This window comes from Podarcis tiliguerta (assembly GCF_965153285.1).
Source record: "Podarcis tiliguerta genome assembly, chromosome: 18".
Classification (NCBI taxonomy): domain Eukaryota; kingdom Metazoa; phylum Chordata; class Lepidosauria; order Squamata; family Lacertidae; genus Podarcis; species Podarcis tiliguerta.
The window spans coordinates 12,609,048-12,617,110 of NC_139551.1; positions in this window are offsets into that span (position 1 = coordinate 12,609,048).

The following is an 8,063-nucleotide window of genomic DNA, read 5'->3' on the forward strand; positions in this document are numbered from 1 at the left end:
ACCAGTGGCAGTGACATAGACATAGGCATAGGGGGTAGAGACACCAGCGGCTGTGGGAGCAGTATAGGCACAGGCGGTAGAGGCATCAGCGGCAGTAGCAGCAGCAGTATAAGCACTATCGGTAGAGGCACCAGCGGCTTCTGAATAGGCTTAGGCAGTAGAGGCATCAGTGGCATAGGCACAGGTGGTAGAGGCATCAGCGGCAGGTGTAGAGGAACAGGCGGTAGAGGCATCAGCAGCTGTGCTAGCAGTATAGGTACAGGAGGTAGAGGCATCAGCAGCAGAGGCATAGGCTTAGGCACAGGTGGTAGAGGTACCAGCGGCAGCGGCACAGGCAGTACAGGCACAGGTACTAGAGGTACAGGTGGTGGAAGCGCAAGAGGCAGTGGCAGAGGCAGAGGCGGCAGAGGCATAGGTGGCAGTGGCAGCAGCTCAGACAGAAGAGACATAGGCGGCAGCGGCACAGGCGGCAGAGGCACAGGCAGTGGAGGCATTTGGTAGAGGTACAGGCGGTGGACGCATCAGTGGCCGTGGCAGAGGCACAGGCAGGAGAGGCAGATGCACAGGCGGTAGATACACAAGTGGCAGTGGTAAACGTAGTAGAGGCACATGCGCTGGAAGCACAAGAAGTAGCAGCACAGGTGGGAGAGGCGAAGCTGAGAGAGGCGGTAGATGCACAGGCGGTAGATGCAAAGATGGCAGTGGCAGTGGTACAGACAGTAGAGGCACAGGCGGTGGAAGCACAAGTGGCAGCGGCACAAGCGGCAACGGCACAGGCCGTAGAGGCACAGGCCGTAGAGGCATAAGTGGCAGAGGCACAGGTGGTGGAAGCACAAGCGGCAGCGGCAGAAGCAGAGGCGGCAGAGGCACAGGTGGTAGAGGTGGTAGAGCACAGTGGCAGAGGCAGAGGCGGGAGAGGCAGATGCAGAGGCAGTAGATAAACAGGTCGGCAGCAGTACAGGCAGCAGAAGCACAGGCGGTGAAAGCACAAGCGGCAACGGCACAAGCGGCAACGGCACAGGCCGTAGAGGCACAGGCCGTAGACGCATAAGTGGCAGAGGCACAGGTGGTGGAAGCACAAGCGGCAGTGGCAGCGGCAGAGGCGGCAGAGGCACAGGTGGTAGAGGTACAGGTGGTGGAAGCACAAGAGGCACTGGCAGAGACAGGTGGCAGAGGCACAGGCGGCAGTGGAAGCAGCTCAGGCGGAAGAGGCATAGGTGGCAGCGGCACAGGCAGTAGAGGCACAGGCAGTGGAGGCATCAGTGGCACTGGCAGAGGCATAGGGGGTAGAGGTACAGGTGGCAGTGGCAGTAGCTCAGGTTGAAGAAGCATAGGAGGCAGCAGCACAGGCAGTACAGGCATAGGTGGTAGAGGTACAGACGGCAGTGGACGCGGCAAAGGCATTAGAGGCACAGGCGGTGGAGGCATCAACGGCTGAGGAACAGGTACAGGTGGTAGAGGCACAGGTGGCAGCAGTAGAGGCACAGGTGGTAGAGGCACAGGCGGTGGAAGCAGAAGAGGTAGGGGCAGCGACACAGGTGCGAGAGGCACAGGTGGTCAAGGCATCAGCGGCTGTGGCAGCAGTATAGGAACAAGAGGTAGAGGCAGCAGCAGTGGCATAGCACAAATGGAAGACGCTCCAGTGGCAGTGGCATTGGCTTAGGCACAGGTAGAACAGCCATCAGCAGGAGTGGCATAGGCACTGGCGGAAGAGGCACCAGTGGCAGGGGCATAGGCTTAGGGACAGGCGGTAGAGGTACCAGTGCCAGCGGCACAGGCAGTAGAGGCACAGGTGGTAGAGGCGCAGGCAGTGGAAGTACAAACGGCATTGGCAGAGGAACAGGCGGCAGAGGGACAGGCGGCAGTGGCAGCAGCTCAAGCGGAAGAGGCATAGGCAGCAGTGGCTCAGGCGGTAGAGGCACAGGCAGTGGAGGCATCAACGGCACTGGCAGAGGCATCGGCGGTAGAGGTACAGCCGTCAGTGGAAGCGGCACAGGCTGTAGAGGCACAGGTGGTAGAGGCACAGGCGGTGGTGGCATCAACGGCAGTGGCAGAGGCTTAGCGGTAGAGGTGCAGGTGGCATTGGCGGCAACTCAGGTGGAAGAGGCATAGGCAATGGAGGCATTTCATAGAAGCAGAGGTAGTGGAGGCATCAGTGGCAGAGGCAGAGGCGGTAGAGGTACAGGTACAGGCATCAGTGGAAGTGGCACAGGCAGCGGTAGCATGAGCACAGGCAGTAGAGGCACAAGTGGTGCAGGCATCAGCGGCACAGGCACAGGCACAGGTGGTAAAGGCGCAGGCAGCGGAAATACGGCAGAGGCACAGGCGGTACAGGGGCAGTGGCACAGGTGGTAGAGGCATAGGCGGTCAAGGTATCAGCAGCTGTGGCAGCAGTATAGGCACTTTAAGTAAAGTCATCAGCGGCAATGGTAGCGGCATGGGAACAGGCAGAAGAGGCACAGGTGGTAGAGGCACAAACGGCAGTAGCAGAGGCATAGGCGGCAAAGGCACAGGCAGCAGTGGCAGCAGTTCAGTCGGCAGGGGTATAGGCGGCAGAGGCACAGGTGGTAGAGGCATAGGTGGTAGAGGCACAGACGGTCAAGGCATCAACAGCAGTGGCAGAGTCAAAGGCGGTTGAGGTACAGGCGACAATGGAAGCGGCACAAGACATAGAGGCACAGGTGGTACAGGAACAGGCGGTTGAAGCACGAATGGCAGTGGCAGAGGCACAGGTGGCAGTTGAAGCGGCACAGGCGGTAGCAGCACAGGCGGCAGCGGCTGCAGCACAGGCAGTAGAGGCACAGGTGGTGGAGGCATCAGCGGCAGGGGCACAGGCAAAGGTGTTGGGGCACAGGCAGTGGAGGCATTTGGTATAGTGACATGCGGTGGAGGCATCAACTGCATTGGCATCAGCTCAGGCAGAAGAGGCATAGGAGGCAGCAGCACAGGCGGTAGAGGCACAGGCAGTGGAGGCATCAGCGGCACAGGCACAGTCACAGGTGTCAGAGGCAGCAGCATAGGTGGTAGAGGCACAGGCAGCAGAGGGAGCAGAGAGGCAGGGGAGGCACAGGTGGTAGAGGCACAGGCGGTCAAGGCATCAGTGGCTGTGGTAGCACTATAGGCACAAGAGGTACAGGTATCATGGGCTGCCGCATTGGCATAGCCACAGACAGAAGAGGCACCAGTGCCAGCAGCAAAGGAACAAGTGGTAAAGGCACAGGCGGGGGGAAATACAAGAGGCAGGGGCAGCGGCACGGGCGGTCGAGGCATCAGCGGCTGTGGAAGCAGTACAGGCACTTTAGGTAGAGGCATCAGCGGCAGCAGTAGCGGCATGGGAACAGGCGGAAGAGGCACAGGTGGTAGAGGCACAGGAGATGGAAGCACAAGAAGCAGGGGCAGGGGCAGCGGCAGAGGTAGTAGAGGCACAGGCGGTCGCGGTATCAGTGGCTGTGGCAGCAGTAAAGGCACAAAAGGTAGAGGTATCAGCTGCAGCAGCAGCAGCATAGGCACATGCGGAAGAGGCACCAGTGGCAGCAGCATTAGCTTAGGCACAGGCGGAAGAGGTACCAGCGGCAGCGCCAAAGGAAGTAGAGGTACAGGTGGTAGAAGCAGAGGCGGTGGAAGCACAAACAACAGTTGCAGAGACACAGGCGGCAGTGGCAGCAGCACAGGCAGAAGAGGCACAGGCAGTACCTGGTAGAAGCACAGGTGGTGAAAACAGAAACGGTAGTAGCATAGGCATAGGTGACAGAGGCACAGGTGGCAGTGGCAGTAGCTCAGGCGGAAGTGGCATAGGCGGCAGCAGCACAGGCGGCAGAGGCACAGGCAGTGGACACATTTGGGAGAGGCATAGCCTGTGGAGGCATCAACCGCAGTGGCAGAGGCAGAGGCAGTAGAGGTACAGGCAACAGTGGAAGCGGCACAGGCAGCAGCAGCACAGGTGGCACAGGCAGTAGAGGCACAAGCGTTGGAGGCATCAGCGGCACAGGCACAGGCACAGGTGGTATAGGTACAGGCAGGGGAATACAAGAGGCAGGGGCAGAGGCATAGGCGGCAGCGGCACAGGCAGTAGAGGCACAGGCGATGGAGGCATCAGCTGCAGAGGCACAGGCACAGGTGGTATAGGTACAGGCGGGGGAAATACAAGAGGCAGGGGCAGAGGCACAGGAGGTAGAGGCACAGGCGATTGAGGCATCAGCGGCAGCAGCAGCGGCAGCAACAGCGACAGCGACATGGGAATAGGCGGAAGAGGCACAGGCAGTAGAGGCACAGTCACAGGTGTTAGAGGCAGCGGCATAAGTGGTAGGCATCAGTGGCTGTGGTAGCACTACAGGCACAAGAGGTACAGGTAGCATGGGCTGCCGCAGCGGCATATCCACAGGCAGAAGAGGCACCAGCAGTAGCAGCATTGGCTTCGGCACAGGCGGTAGAGGCACCAGTGGAAACGGCAAAAGCACAGGTGGTAAAGGCACAGGTGGGGAAATACAAGAGGCAGGGGCAGCTGCACAGGTGGTCAAGGTATCAGCGGCTGTGGCAGCAGTACATGCACTTTAGGTAGAGGCATCAGCGGCAGCGGTAACGGTAGCGGCATGGGAACAGGCGGAAGAGACACAGGTGGTAGAGGCACAGGCGGTAGAAGCAGAAATGGCCGTGGCAGAGGCAGAGGCAGCAGAGGCACAGGCAGCAGTGGCAGCAGCTCAGGTGGAAGAGGTATACTGGCAGCGGCATGGGCGGTACAGGCACATGCAGTGGAGGCATTTGGTAGAGGCACAGGCGGTGGAGGCATCAACGGCAGTGGCAGAGGCATAAGCGCAAGAGGTACAGGCGGTGGAAGCAGAAATGGCCGTGGCAGAGGCATAGGCAGCAGAGGCACAGGCGGCAGTGGCAGCAGCTCAGGTGGAAGAGATATAGCGGCAGCGGCATGGGCGGTACAGGCACATGCAGTGGAGGCATTTGGTAGAGGCACAAGCGGTGGAGGCATCAGCGGCAGAGGCAGAAGCACAGGTGGTAAAGCCACAGGCAGGAGAAATACAAGAGGCAGGGGCAGCGGCACACGCGGTAGAGCCACAGGTGGTCGAGGAACAAGCGGTGGAGGCCTCAGCAGCTGTGGCAGCAGTAAAGGCACTTTATGTAGAGGCATCAGCAGCAGCGGCATGGGAGCAGGTGGAAGAGGCACAGGTAGTAGAGGCACAGGCGGTAAAGGCAACAGCGGCAGAGGCACAGACACAGGTGTTAGAGGCAGTGACATAGGTGGAAGAGGCACAGGTGGCAGCGGTAGTAGACAGGCGCTAGAGGCACGGGTGGTAGAGGCAAAGGCAATGGAAACACAAGAGGCAGGGACAGTGGCACAGGTGGCAGAGGCACAGGCGGTCAAGGCATCAGCGGCTGTGGCAGCAGTATAGGCACAAGAGGTAGAGGTATCAGGGGCAGCCACATCAACATAGGCACAGGCGGAAGAGGCACAAGCGGCAGCGGCATTGGCTTATGCACAGGCGATGGAGGCACCATCGGCTGCGGCACAGGTGGTAAAGGCACAGGCGTGGGAAATACAAGAGGCAGGGGCAGCGGCACAGGTGGTAGAGGCACAGGCAGTAGAGGCATCAGCAGCTGTGGCAGCAGTATAGGCACAAGAGGTAGAGGTATCAGGGGCAGCCACATCAGCATAGGCACAGGAAGTAGAGGCACCAACGGCAGCGTCACAGGCCTAGGTGGTAAAGGGACAGGCAGGGAAAATACAAGAGGCAGCGGCAGCAGCTCAGGCGGAAGAGGCATAGCGGCAGCAGCACAGGCGGTACATGCACAGGCAGTGGAGGCATTTGGTAGAGGCACAGGCGGTAGCGGCGGCGGCACAGGCAGTAGAGGCACAGGCGGTAGAGGCATAGGCGGTAGAGGTACAGGTGGCAGTGGAAGCGGCACAGCTGGCAGTGGCATAGGCGGTGGCACAGGCAGTAGAGGCACAGGCGATGGAGGCATCAGCTGCAGAGGCACAGGCACAGGTGGTAGAGGCAGCGGCAGAGGTGGTAGAGGCACAGGCGGCAGCAGCAGTGGACAGGCAGTAGAGGCACAGGTGGTAGAGGCACAGGCGATGGAAGCACAAGAAGCAGGGGCAGCGGCACAGGTGCTAGAAGCACAGGCAGTCGCAGTATCAGCGGCTGTGGCAGCAGTATATGCACAAAAGGTAGAGGTATCAGCGGTGCCTCTGTCACCTTAGCATGTGCCTCTGCCGCTGGTGCCTCTGCCGCCTGAGCCTCTACTGCCTTGGCTTCTGCCGCTGCCGTTGGTGCCTCCGCCGCCTGAGCCTCTACCACCTGGGCCTCTGATGCTGGTGTCTCTGCGGCCTGAATCTCCACCGCATGGCCCTCTGCCGCTGGATCCTCCGCCGCCTGTGCCTCTGACGCTGCCAATGGTGCCTCTGCTGCTGGTTCCTCTGCCACCTGGGCTTCTACCACCTGCGACTCTGGTGGTGCCATTGCTGCGTCCGCTGCCTGAGCCTCTACCAGCTGCGCCTCTACACCTGCACTTATGCCGCTGGTGCCTCCGCCAACTTAGCCTCTACCAAGTGTGCCTTTACCACTGCCGCTGGTGCCTCCACCGCCACGTGAGCCTCTACCACCTGTGTTTCTGCTGCTGCCGCTGGTGCCTCTGCTGCCTGAGCCTCTACCACCTACACCTTTGCTGCTGCCGCTGGTTCCTCTGCCGCCTCTACCGCCTTGGCCTCTGCTGCTGCTGTTGGTGCATCCTCGCACTGAGCCTCTGCCGTTGTTGCCTCCGCCACCTGAGCCTCTACCACCTGTGCCTCTGCCACTGCCTCTGGTCCCTCCACCGCCTGAGCCTCTACCATCTGCGTCTCTGCCGCTGCCGCTGGTGCCTCCACCGCCTCAGCCTCTACCACCTCTGTCTCTACCGCTGCCTCGGGTGCCTCTGCCACCTCTGCTGCTTTAATCTCTACCGCCTGAGCCTCTGCCGCTGGTGCCTCCGCTGCCTGAGCCTCTACCACATGTGCATCAGCTGCTGCCGCTTGTGCCTCTGCGGCCGGAGCCTCTGCCGCCTCCGCCACCTGAGCCTCTACCACCTGCACCTCTGATGCTGTTGCTGCTGCCTCCACGGCCTGAGCCTGTACCACCTGCACATCTGCTGCTGCCGTTGGTGCCTCTGCCTCTGCCACCTCAGCCTCTACCATCTGCGTCTCTGCCGCCTTCTGAGCTTCTACCACATGTGCATCAGCTGCTGCCGCTTGTGCCTCAGCGGCCTGAGCCTTTGCCGCTGCCACCGCCACCTCCGCAGCCTGAGCCTCTACCACCTGCCCTTCTGCCACTGTCGCTGGTGCCTCCACCTCCTGAGCCTCTAACACCTGCGCCTTTGCCACTGCGGCTGGTGCCACCTGCACCTCTGCCGCTGGTGCCTCTGCCGCCTCAGCCTCTTCCACATGTGCATCAGCTGCTGCCGCTGGTGCCTCCACCACTGGACCCTCTACCACCTGCGCTTATGCCGCTGGTGCCTCCAGTATAATATAAAGACACTACATAACACTAAACACATTAAACTAACAAAACCAAACAAAAACAATTTAAAACACTCAAACAATTTCAATATCTTATCTTTCATTCACTTATTTCACCGACCTCCTCGCACCTCCCTTTTTGTATTACACTTCTATCAATTATTTCAGCAATTCCTTTCCATCTTCCTCTGTTATCTGTCCTATAATTATCCTAACACATTCTAACCTTATTTTACCTTTAAAATTCCATTAATCTATTTTATTAAATCCTTATAACATTTCTACTAAAGCCATATAACTTAATTCCAACAATCTTTTAACATTCATTAATTTTGCAATATTTCTGTAAATAATCTTTAAACTTTTTCCAGTCTTCTTCCACTGACTCCTCTCCCTGGTCTCGGATTCTGCCAGTCATTTCCGCCAGTTCCATATAGTCCATCAGCTTCATCTGCCACTCTTCCTGGGTGGGTAGATCCCGTGTCTTCCAATACTTTGCCTCTGCTTCCTGATCCACTGCCCCTGCTGCTGGTGCCTTCAACGCCAGAGCCTTTACTGCCTG